General features: G+C 43.5%; 1 protein-coding gene and 1 long non-coding RNA gene across 3 annotated transcripts in view; one reads left to right on the forward strand and one right to left on the reverse strand.

Annotated features, from left to right (window-relative positions):
• The window catches only part of MYO5B (myosin VB), a 327,189-nt gene that overhangs the window by 140,384 nt on the left and 173,848 nt on the right, over positions 1-12,957 (forward strand). The window lies entirely within an intron of this gene.
• The window catches only part of LOC142255743 (uncharacterized), a 78,597-nt gene that overhangs the window by 18,901 nt on the left and 46,739 nt on the right, over positions 1-12,957 (reverse strand). The window lies entirely within an intron of this gene.

A 12,957-nucleotide genomic window follows, 5' to 3' on the forward strand; every position in this document is an offset into this window, starting at 1 on the left:
ACTTTGGTGACGAGACACATTCCTGTCACATAGCTGTCCTGGTATTCATGTCAGAGAAATATTCCGATTTGCAGACGCTCCAATTAAACACAAATGCAGATGGTTGTAATTATTTTGCCCCAATACACATCAATGGTCGCCGACCAAACAACGCCGCTATCTCAGTAATGAGTTTTTAATTTAGAAGCGGAAGAAAAATCCACATTATTAATTTTCACAAAATGATCAAAAGTTAACTTTTCATCATTCTACAGCTTTTAATTGCACTCGTTTCAGATATAATCAAGGAAAATTAATATTTCTGTCCTCCTTTTCGGACTCCCACAAAAGCCCCCTTTTTAATCACGAAAATAGAGAAAAAAAAATGCTTATTATATACAATAGGTTCTCCATACATTCATGGCGTATTCTTATGATCAGTCATCACTTATATAAAAAATGCCCCCAAAAAATTCTTTATTTTTGAAAATCCTAAAAGAAGCTGAAAAGGAATTTATACACACAGTGATGTCACAGTACAGGGATAATACACACAGTGATGTCACAGTACAGGGATAATACACACAGTGATGTCACAGTACAGGGATAATACACAGTGATGTCACAGAATAGGGATAATACACACAGTGATGTCACAGAATAGGGATAATACACACAGTGATGTCACAGAATAGGGATAATACACACAGTGATGTCACAGTACAGGGATAATACACAGTGATGTCACAGTACAGGGATAATACACACAGTGATGTCACAGTACAGGGATAATACACACTGATGTCACAGAATAGGGATAATACACACAGTGATGTCACAGTACAGGGATAATACACACAGTGATGTCACAGTACAGGGATAATTCACAGCGATGTAACAGTACAGGGATAATACACACAGTGATGTAACAGTACAGGGATAATACACACAGTGATGTCACAGTACAGGGATAATACACGCAGTGATGTCACAGTACAGGTATAATACACACAGTGATGTCACAGTACAGGGATAATACACGCAGTGATGTCACAGTACAGGTATAATACACACAGTGATGTCACAGTGCAGGGATAATACACACAGTGAGGTCACAGTGCAGGGATAATACACACAGTGAGGTCACAGTACAGGGATAATACACACAGAGATGTCACAGTACAGGGATAATACACACAGTGATGTCACAGTGCAGGGATAATACACACAGTGAGGTCACAGTACAGGGATAATACACACAGTGATGTCACAGTACAGGGATAATACACACAGTGATGTCACAGTACAGGGATAATACACACAGTGATGTCAGAGTACTGGGGTAATACACACAGTGATGTCACAGTGCAGGGATAATACACACAGTGAGGTCACAGTGCAGGGATAATACACACAGTGATGTCACAGTACAGGGATAATACACACAGTGATGTCAGAGTACTGGGGTAATACACACAGTGATGTCACAGTACAGGGGTAATACACACAGTGATGTCACAGTACAGGGGTAATACACACAGTGATGTCACAGTACAGGCATAATACACACAGTGATGTCACAGTACAGGGATTATACACACAGTGATGTCACAGTACAGGGATTATACACACAGTGATGTCACAGTACAGGGATTATACACACAGTGATGTCACAGTGCAGGGATAATACACACAGTGATGTCACAGTACAGGGATAATACACACAGTGATGTCACAGTACAGGGATAATACACACAGTGATGTCACAGTACAGGGATAATGCACACAGTGATGTCACAGTACAGGGATAATGCACACAGGGATGTCACAGTACAGGGATAATACACACAGTGATGTCACAGTACAGGGATAATACACACAGTGATGTCACAGTACAGGGATAATACACACAGTGATGTCACAGTACAGAGATAATACACACAGTGATGTCACAGTTACCCTTGTGAAAAAAGCTATCTGGTTGAAGTAACAATTTTGTGGTAAAAATGTATTTTTTATTTTGACTGCTGAATGTTATAAAGTTCTGTGAAGCACCCGGGGTTTCAGGGTACTCACCAAACATCTAGATAAATTTATTGAGGGGTCCAGTTTACAAAATGGGGTCACTAGTGGTGGTTTTCTGCTGTTTAGGTACCTCAGGGGCCCTGCAAATGCAACATAGTACTCGCAAACTATTTCAGTCAATTTTGCTTTCCAAAATTCAAATATTGCTCCTTCTGTTCCGAGCCCTCCTATTTGTCCAAACAGAACTGCTGACTACATGTGGGGTATCACCATGCTCATAAAGTGGGTAACAAACTGTGGTGTCCACTTTTTGGCATAACCTCTTGAAAAAGTGAGAAATTTGCTGCTAAAACAAAATTTTCTATATGACAGCCTAATGTTATCAAATTCTGTGAAGTGCCTGTGGGTTTAAAATGTTCACTATACCCCTACATAAAATCCTTCAGGGGTCTAGTTTCCAGAATGGGGTTACTTGTTGGGGGTTTCTGCAGTTTAGGTACCTTAGGGGCCTGACAAATGCGATATGGTTCCCGCAATCTACGGTATATCATCCAAATTTATTTTCCAAAATTCAAATATTGCTCCTTTTGTTCTGAGCCCTCCCATTTGTCCAAACAGAGGTTTCTGACCACATGTGGGGTATCAGTGCGCTCAGAAGAAATTGGGTAACAAATGTTGGGGTCCATGTTGTTGTGTTTTTTTTTCTAAAAGTGAATAAATTGGGGCTAGAGCAACATTTTTAGGTAAAATGATGATTTTTGTGGGGTTTTTTTTTTCATTCCACATCGCTTTAATTTCTGTGAAGCACCTGAAGGGTTAAACAACTTCTTGGATGTGGCTTTGAATATTTTGAGGGGTGCAGTTTTTAGAATGATGTCACTTTTGGGTGTTCTCTGTCACTTAGGCCTCTCAGTCACTTCAAATGTGATGTGGTCCCTCAAAAAATGTTTTTGTAAATTGTTGAAAAAAATGGGAAATTGCTGATGAACTTTGAATCCTTTTAACTTCCCAAAATTGTGTTTCAAAACTTGCACTGCTATAAAGTAGAGATTTGGGAATTGTAATTTATTATGCACTAGCTGTACTACCCGGCTTCACCCGGGTTAATAACTGCTGTTAACAAAATAGAATGTATTAACAAAAATGTATTCTGCACACAAAAACCACAAAACAAATAGATAGAAATGTAATTATAATGTCTGTATATATCTCTGTCTCTCTCTCTATCTCTTTGTCTGTCTCTTTCCCTGTCTGTCTCTGACTGTCTTTCTCCGTCTGTATCTGTCTCTTTCCCTGTCTATTTATCTCTTTCACTGTCTTTCTATCCATCTGTCACTTTCCCTGTCTGTCACTTTCCCTGTCTGTCACTTTCCCTGTCTGTCACTTTCCCTGTCTGTCACTTTCCCCGTCTGTCACTTTCCCCGTCTGTCACTTTCCCCGTCTGTCACTTTCCCCGTCTGTCACTTTCCCCGTCTGTCACTTTCCCCGTCTGTCACTTTCCCCGTCTGTCACTTTCCCCGTCTGTCACTTTCCCCGTCTGTCACTTTCCCCGTCTGTCACTTTCCCCGTCTGTCACTTTCCCCGTCTGTCACTTTCCCCGTCTGTCACTTTCCCCGTCTGTCACTTTCCCCGTCTGTCACTTTCCCCGTCTGTCACTTTCCCCGTCTGTCACTTTCCCCGTCTGTCACTTTCCCCGTCTGTCACTTTCCCCGTCTGTCACTTTCCCCGTCTGTCACTTTCCCCGTCTGTCACTTTCCCCGTCTGTCACTTTCCCCGTCTGTCACTTTCCCCGTCTGTCACTTTCCCCGTCTGTCACTTTCCCCGTCTGTCACTTTCCCCGTCTGTCACTTTCCCCGTCTGTCACTTTCCCCGTCTGTCACTTTCCCCGTCTGTCACTTTCCCCGTCTGTCACTTTCCCCGTCTGTCACTTTCCCCGTCTGTCACTTTCCCCGTCTGTCACTTTCCCCGTCTGTCACTTTCCCCGTCTGTCACTTTCCCCGTCTGTCACTTTCCCCGTCTGTCACTTTCCCCGTCTGTCACTTTCCCCGTCTGTCACTTTCCCTGTCTGTCACTTTCCCTGTCTGTCACTTTCCCTGTCTGTCACTTTCCCTGTCTGTCACTTTCCCTGTCTGTCACTTTCCCTGTCTGTCACTTTCCCTGTCTGTCACTTTCCCTGTCTGTCACTTTCCCTGTCTGTCACTTTCCCTGTCTGTCACTTTCCCTGTCTGTCACTTTCCCTGTCTGTCACTTTCCCTGTCTGTCACTTTCCCTGTCTGTCACTTTCCCTGTCTGTCACTTTCCCTGTCTGTCACTTTCCCTGTCTGTCTCTTTCCCTGTCTGTCTCTTTCCCTGTCTGTCTCTTTCCCTGTCTGTCTCTTTCCCTGTCTGTCTCTTTCCCTGTCTGTCTCTTTCCCTGTCTGTCTCTTTCCCTGTCTGTCTCTTTCCCTGTCTGTCTCTTTCCCTGTCTGTCTCTTTCCCTGTCTGTCTCTTTCCCTGTCTGTCTCTTTCCCTGTCTGTCTCTTTCCCTGTCTGTCTCTTTCCCTGTCTGTCTCTTTCCCTGTCTGTCTCTTTCCCTGTCTGTCTCTTTCCCTGTCTGTCTCTTTCCCTGTCTGTCTCTTTCCCTGTCTGTCTCTTTCCCTGTCTGTCTCTTTCCCTGTCTGTCTCTTTCCCTGTCTGTCTCTTTCCCTGTCTGTCTCTTTCCCTGTCTGTCTCTTTCCCTGTCTGTCTCTTTCCCTCTCTTTCCCTGTCTGTCTCTTTCCCTCTCTTTCCCTGTCTGTCTCTTTCCCTGTGTCTGTCTCTATCTGTCTAGTTACCTGTCTTTAGCCTACTTTACACGTTGCAATTTCGCATACGATATCCTATTCGATTTGCAGCGCCCCCATCGTATGTGCGGCATGCTCAATTTGTTGAATGTGCCGCACAAACGATTTGCCATCACACATACTTACCTTCCATACGACCTCATTGTGGTCGGCGAACGTCCACTTCCTGGAGTGGGAGGGACGTTCGGCGTCACATCGACGTCACGCGGCAGCCGGCCAATAGAAGTGGAGGGGCGGAGCTGAGCGGGATGTAAACATCCCGCCCACCTCCTTCCTTCCGCATTGTGGGCCGGGAGCCGCAGGACGCAGGTAAGATCTGTTCATCATTCCCGGGGTGTCACACACTGCGATGTGTGCTACCCCGGGTACGATGAACAATCTTGACGTTCAATTCTAGAGAAATGAACGATGTGCATGCGATGAACGTTTTAACGTTCAATTGCAATCGCACGTACCTGTCACACACTGCAATGTAACTTGCAATGCCGGATGTGCGTCACTTACAACGTGACCCCGCCGACACATTGTAAGATATATTGCAGCGTGTAAAGCGGGCTTTTGTCTGTCTTTTACCCTGTCTGTCTCGTTCCCTCTCTTTCCCTGTCTGTCTCGTTCCCTGTATCTGTCTCTTTGTCTGTGTCTGTCTCTTTACCTGTCTGTGTCTGTCTCTTAACCTGTCTCTCTATCCCTCTCTTTCCCTGTCAGTCTGTCTCTTTGTCTGTGTCTGTCTTTGTGTCTGTCTCTTACCCTGTATGTGTCTGCCTCTTTCCCTGGCTGCATTGTGACACGCCAACATTCCATTTAAGGGTGTGGCTGCTCATTCTTCTGAAGTTCTGGCTGCACTGTGGCTCCCAGCTCCATTCGCTTTAATGGAGGCAGGTTTTTTAGTGAATAACTGTTAAGCGCGGGGTTAAAATTTCCCCTCAAAACGTAGCCTATGACGCGCTCTGGGTCCAGACGTGTGAGTGTGCAAAATTTTGTGGCTGTAGCTGCGACGGGGCAGATGCCAATCCCGGACATACACACACATACACACATTCAGCTTTATATATTAGATTTTATGTGACATAACTCTCTGGTTTAAGGGCATAAAAATTAAAAGTTTGAAAATTGTGAAATTTTAAAATTTTTTGTAAAAATTCTTATTTATATTTTACAATTTTTTTAAAAAATAAATGTAAAAAATATCGTCCCAAATTTATAACTATCATGAAGTATGTCACGAAAAAAACAGTCTGAGAATCACCGGGATCCGTTGCAGCGTTCCAGAGTTATAACCTCATAAGGTGACACTGGTCCGATTTCTAAAATTTGGTCTGGGAATTAGGGACAACATTGGCTTCGTCCTTAAGGGGTTAAAGTAAAGCTGCTCGTAATTCTCGGTGTATTGGATATACCATATACTGGTATGACAGGTACACATTAAATCAAGGTATTTTTAATTAGTGAAATTAAACCTGTCGGGAAGACTCTGACATTCCAGGCTCCGGCAGCTCAGATCTACGGAGCGTGTGATGACCTTCTACCCAAACAAGTCTGAACACCGGTGTCCTTTGTACTTTGAATGATTGTTCCGATATAGCAGCACTTTGATATGATTGACAGGTCGGCCTCCCTGGAGGTTCTGCAGCAGCTTTACGTGCCAAGTAGCCAGATAATTACTGAGAAGCGAAGGTGTAAATGTAAATTACCAGCCTGCCCCTCTGAGACACCGGCTAAAAATGCATTTCTGATGACTCTTTATATTATTCTTTTAATGGGATATCGTGTGACCTACAAAGGGAGGGACAAAGAATATATGCAGGATCGTCAAGAATTCACTAATCGGAAAATCACCCATTTATATGGAAATTATTCACAAGGTTTTGTTTAGTCACAGCTAAAACGAACCTGATCCACTTTGTGTAATGAGCTCTGGTTATATCTTGTTTTATGCTCTAGTCCAGGGGTCTAAAACGCGCGGCCCCTCAGGCTTCTTCTTGCGGCCTGTGGACCCCGTGACGATCAGGATTAGTGCCGTCAGCCCTTTTATTTCATTTCAATGAACTGCTGGCGCCGCGTAGAGCTCTCTGCAGAACCCTACCCAAGGCAGCTGCCGGCCAATCACAGCAGGCCAGCTGCTGATGTAGTGATAGACGTCAAGCGCTGGACTCTGATTGGCCAGCGGTTGCCATTGGATTAGGGCTGCAGAGAGCTCTGCGCGGCGCTAGAAGTTAATTCAAATGAAATAAAGCGCTGACTACTGCGTAGCCCGGCACCAGCCGCGATCGTAACTGGGTTTGCAGACTGCAAGAAGCAGGAAAGAGTACACAGACGGACAGATGAGAAGAATCTTTTTTTTTTTTTTTTAAAAAAAAAAAAAATATATATATATATATATATATATATATATATATATATATATATATATATATATATATATATATATATATATATATATATATATATATATATATATATATATATATATATATATATATATATATATATATATATATATATATATATATATATTATATATATATATATATATATATATATATATATATATATATATATATATATATATATATAATATACCGTGTTTCCCCGAAAGTAGGACCCCCCCGAAAGTAAGACAGGGTGGGGGTTACGGGGGGGTCCTTCAATGGTAAGGCCTCCCCCGAATGTAAGGCAGGGTTGGGGGGCCGCTGTGAAATATAAGGCCCTTACCTTTGGGCCGCCGCTGTCCCCCATTGGGTCCCCAGGCTTCAGAGGTGTCCTCAGGTGCAGCTGGGCGGGTCCAGCGCTCATGGGGTTGACTCGCCGTGTTAACCCCGCAATCCGCCCAGCTCAACAGATCATTGGCCGCCCCTGCTCCCCACGTCACCGCCGGCCCCCGGCTCGAGCGCTGATTGGCCCAGCAGCTCGGGCTGTAATTGGCCGCCCCAGCCCCACGTCACCGCTGTTTTCCTGCTGATTGGCACAGCGTTCCCTGCAGCACAGGCCTTCCGCACCCACAGCCGCACCGCAGAGGAAAACGTCCAGCATTTAAAAACCAAGTAGGGAAACATGTACTGTATAGGGTATGGGGCTGTGTGCAGTGGGATACGGCACTGTTATGGGGTGTGGGGCTGTGTGCAGTGGGATACGGCACTGTTATGGGGTATGGGGCTATGTGCAGTGGAATACGGCACTGTTATGGGGTATGGGGCTGTGTGCAGTGGGTACGACACTGTTTTGGGGTGTGGGGCTGTGTGCAGTGGGATACGGCACTGTTATGGGGTATGGGGCCCCAAGAAAATCCAGAAGAACCTCAGAGTGTTGATGTTTATGATGATGTTCCTGAAGATGATGACCTGGTTGTGATGGAATAAATCTTGTTTTATCTTCCAGTATAACTCATTCAGACTGTTTGTTGTTGTTAGTTCGTTGTTTTACATGTTATACATGGAAATACCGTCATACGGTAATACGGTAGTAACAAGATATTCTTGATACGCTACATTTGTTTTATTCTACTGTTTGGTGATGACCGACTCTTCAGCATGTTAATAAATGTTAATTTATTGGTTAAAAAGAAATTGTCATTTTTTTTGGCTAATGTAAGACCTCCCCCGAAAGTAAGACAGGGTGAGACTTTTTGGGGTAAAATTAATGTAAGACAGGGTCTTACTTTCGGGGAAACACGGTATATATATGTATGTGTTTGAAGAACGGCATATAAGGGTAAATTACTACAGTATGGGACATTACTATAAGATGGGGACAAGGATGGGCATAATACTCTAAGAAGGAGAGTAGGATGGGCACATTACTACAGGATAGGGACCAGGGTGAGCGCAATACTACAGGATGGAGACCAGAATGGCCCAAATACTACAGATGGGGACCAGAATGGGCACAATACTACAGGATGAGGACCAGAATGGGCCAAATACTACAGATGGGGATCAGAGTGGGCCAAATACTGCAGGATGGGGACCAGAATGGGCCAAATACTACAGGATGGGGACCAAAATCGGCATAATACTACAGGATTGGGATAAGGATAGGCACATTACTACTGGAGATGAAGATGGACACATTACTACTGGATGGGGACCCGGATGGGCACATTACTATAAGAAGAGGAACAGGATGGGTATAGTAGTACAAGAAGGGGACCCGGATGGGCACTTTACTTCAAGATGAGGACAACGATTGGCACATTGCTACAGAATAGGGACAAAGATGGGCACATTACAATAGGATGAGGACCAGGATGGGCACATTACCATAAGAAGAGGCACAGGATGGGCACATTAGTACAAGAAGGGGAGCAGTATGGCCACATTACTACAAGATGAGGACAAGGATGGGCACATTACTACAGGATAGGGACAAAGATGAGCACATTACTAGAAGATGGGGACCAGGATGGGCACATTACTACAAGATAGGAAACAGGATGGGCACATTACTACAGGATGGGGACCAGGATGGGCACATTACTACAGGATAGGGACAAAGATAAGCACATTACTAGAGAATGGGGACCAGAATGGGCACATTACTACAGGATGGGGACATTACTACAAGACCCCATGGGAAAATAACCACAAGATGTTGGCCAAAATTACTATATGATGCTAATTGTAAAACAGTATTACTTACAAGCAGAGCATAAAATGTGAAAAAAAAATCTAAAAATAAAAGCATGGACATTTCTTTTTACCATTAAAAATGCTTTTTTTATTTATCAACTAAAATAAACAGAAAAGGGTGTTATCGCCACATCCATAACAATTCAAGCTATAAAACCGTACCATAACCTATGCTATGAATGCAATTTAAAAAAAAAATGATCAAAAAATTCAATAAAAGTGATCCTAAGGTGTATAGAAAAAAATTATATGGTATTACTAAAAACGTCACTTTGTTTTGCAAAAAATGTGCCCCCCCCCAAATAGTTTTATTTCTATGTCCAGCCCATATACCCAGCCAAGTTTGAGACCCCTGATCTAGTCACATCCAGAGCTGTATCAGAATCCTTCACCACTGCAAACAATCACATTGTATAGTTTGCTTTTGCTGCATTGTATTAGGGCTCATTCACATGACCGTTCCGTCTATCCTGGTCAGGTCCTGTTTTTTTGCGGACTCACGGACAGGACCATCTTTTCAATGTCTTTTGTGTAGGATCGGATGGAACATAGAAGCACTTTTGTGTGCATCCGATCCTATAAAAAACACATCGGATGCCGTATGTCCATTCCGTTATTATGGAACATGTCCTATTCTGTTCCGTGATAACGGACCGTGGCTCAATACAAGTCAATGGACCCGCAGAATCCCTTACTTTTGGGGTACTTTTACGGGGTTGTCCGCTGTGAGGACAAACCCTTCTGAAACCACATTACCCTCAGGTAAAATTATAAAGCCTATAATCACCTCCCGTGTCAGCCCCATCCAGAGGTGCCGCATTTCGCGGAGCCAGGGCTCATGTTGGGTTGTGACGTCACACGAGCCCCATGTCCAATCAGCGCCAGCTTCCTTCTCCCCTCCTTCGGACCAAACGAGCAATCAACAGGAAGTGAGCAAAGCCGCACCCCTCACTTCCTGTTGTTTAACGCATTTGGTCCGAAGGTGGGGAGAAGGAAGCTGGCGCTGATTGGTCACAGGGATCGTGTGACGTCACAAACCCGAGGTGAGCCCCAGGAACCGCGAGATGCGGCACCTCTGGAAGGGCATCGTTACGGGAGGTGATTATTATTTATTGTTCTATCTGGGGGAATCATGGGGAATAAGAAGGGGTTGTCCTAGTTGTGGACACCCCCTTTATTGTAAGTGGGTGACCCGGTGACCAGGAGATTCAGCCCCAGTAATTTCACAATGGCTGACGATGGTCACGTTCTTGCCTACCAGTAGAGATGGATATATTTCATTTACATTGTTATTTTATCTCTTCAGAGCTGAATCTCAGACAGACTCGTTAATGTTTATTGGTTTCCATTAATGTTTTCTCTACACTTTGTGCTGACATGTCTGTTCCAGCTGCTCCGGATAAGAGTTGAATGAAGGTTCAGGAATCATTAACCCGTTACTGTGTCGTAGAATTGGTATTGACGTGAATTGATTAGTCGCTAGAAACAGTGATTAGGGTCATGAACCCTCGGGAGCCTCAAAGTCAGAATCTAGATAATTCATACAATGATATCCCATAAAGACAATAATGAAAACAGGGATGTCACAGTACAGGGATAATACACACAGTGATGTCACAGTACAGGGATAATACACACAGTGATGTCACAGTACAGGGATAATACACACAGTGATGTCACAGTATAGGGATAATACACACAGTGATGTCACAGTACAGGGATAATACACACAGTGATGTCACAGTACAGGGATAATACACACAGCGATGTCACAGTACAGGGATAATACACACAGCGATGTCACAGTACAGGGATAATACACCCAGTGATGTCACAGTACAGGGATAATACACACAGGGATGTCACAGTACAGGGATAATACACACAGTGATGTCACAGTACTGGGGTAATACACAAAGTGATGTCACAGTACAGGGATAATACACACAGTGATGTCACAGTACAGGGATAATACACACAGCGATGTCACAGTACAGGGATAATACACACAGTGATGTCACAGTACAGGGATAATACACACAGCGATGTCACAGTACAGGGATAATACACACAGTGATGTCACAGTACAGGGATAATACACAGTGATGTCACAGTACAGGAATAATATACACAGTGATGTCACAGTACAGGAATAATATACACAGTGATGTCACAGTACAGGGATAATACACACAGTGATGTCACAGTACAGGGATAATACACACAGTGATGTCACAGTACAGGGATAATACACACAGCGATGTCACAGTACAGGGATAACACACACAGCGATGTCACAGTACAGGGATAATACACACAGCGATGTCACAGTACAGGGATAATACACACAGTGATGTCACAGTACAGGGTAATACACACAGTGATGTCACAGTACAGGAATAATATACACAGTGATGTCACAGTACAGGGATAATACACACAGTGATGTCACAGTACAGGGATAATACACACAGTGATGTCACAGTACAGGGATAATACACAGTGATGTCACAGTACAGGGATAATACACACAGCGATGTCACAGTACAGGGATAATACACAGTGATGTCACAGTACAGGAATAATATACACAGTGATGTCACAGTACAGGGATAATACACACAGTGATGTCACAGTACAGGGATAATACACACAGTGATGTCACAGTACAGGGATAATACACACAGTGATGTCACAGTACAGGGATAATACACACAGCGATGTCACAGTACAGGGATAACACACACAGCGATGTCACAGTACAGGGATAATACACACAGCGATGTCACAGTACAGGGATAATACACACAGTGATGTCACAGTACAGGGTAATACACACAGTGATGTCACAGTACAGGAATAATATACACAGTGATGTCACAGTACAGGGATAATACACACAGTGATGTCACAGTACAGGGATAATACACACAGTGATGTCACAGTACAGGGATAATACACACAGTGATGTCACAGTACAGGGATAATACACACAGCGATGTCACAGTACAGGGATAATACACACAGTGATGTCACAGTACAGGGATAATACACACAGTGATGTCACAGTACAGGGATAATACACACAGCGATGTCACAGTACAGGGATAATACACAGTGATGTCACAGTACAGGGATAATACACACAGTGATGTCACAGTACAGGGATAATACACACAGTGGTGTCACAGTACAGGGATAATACACACAGTGATGTCACAGTACAGGGATAATACACACAGTGGTGTCACAGTACAGGGATAATACAAACAGCGATGTCACAGTACAGGGATAATACACACAGCGATGTCACAGTACAGGGATAATGCATAGGTTTTTTGTATTTTGTGGTCTGCATAGGGGGTTAATGAATTAACAAAATTGTATTATGTTAATATGAATGTAATAACTAAAGAAAAATCTGATTGTGAAGGTGAACACGACCTTTTAAGGGGAGAAGCGTTTTTTTTTTAAAAACTATTGTCTAATTCGTCCACTGTCATGGC

Source organism: Anomaloglossus baeobatrachus, chromosome 1 (assembly GCF_048569485.1).
Source record: "Anomaloglossus baeobatrachus isolate aAnoBae1 chromosome 1, aAnoBae1.hap1, whole genome shotgun sequence".
Lineage (NCBI taxonomy): Eukaryota > Metazoa > Chordata > Amphibia > Anura > Aromobatidae > Anomaloglossus > Anomaloglossus baeobatrachus.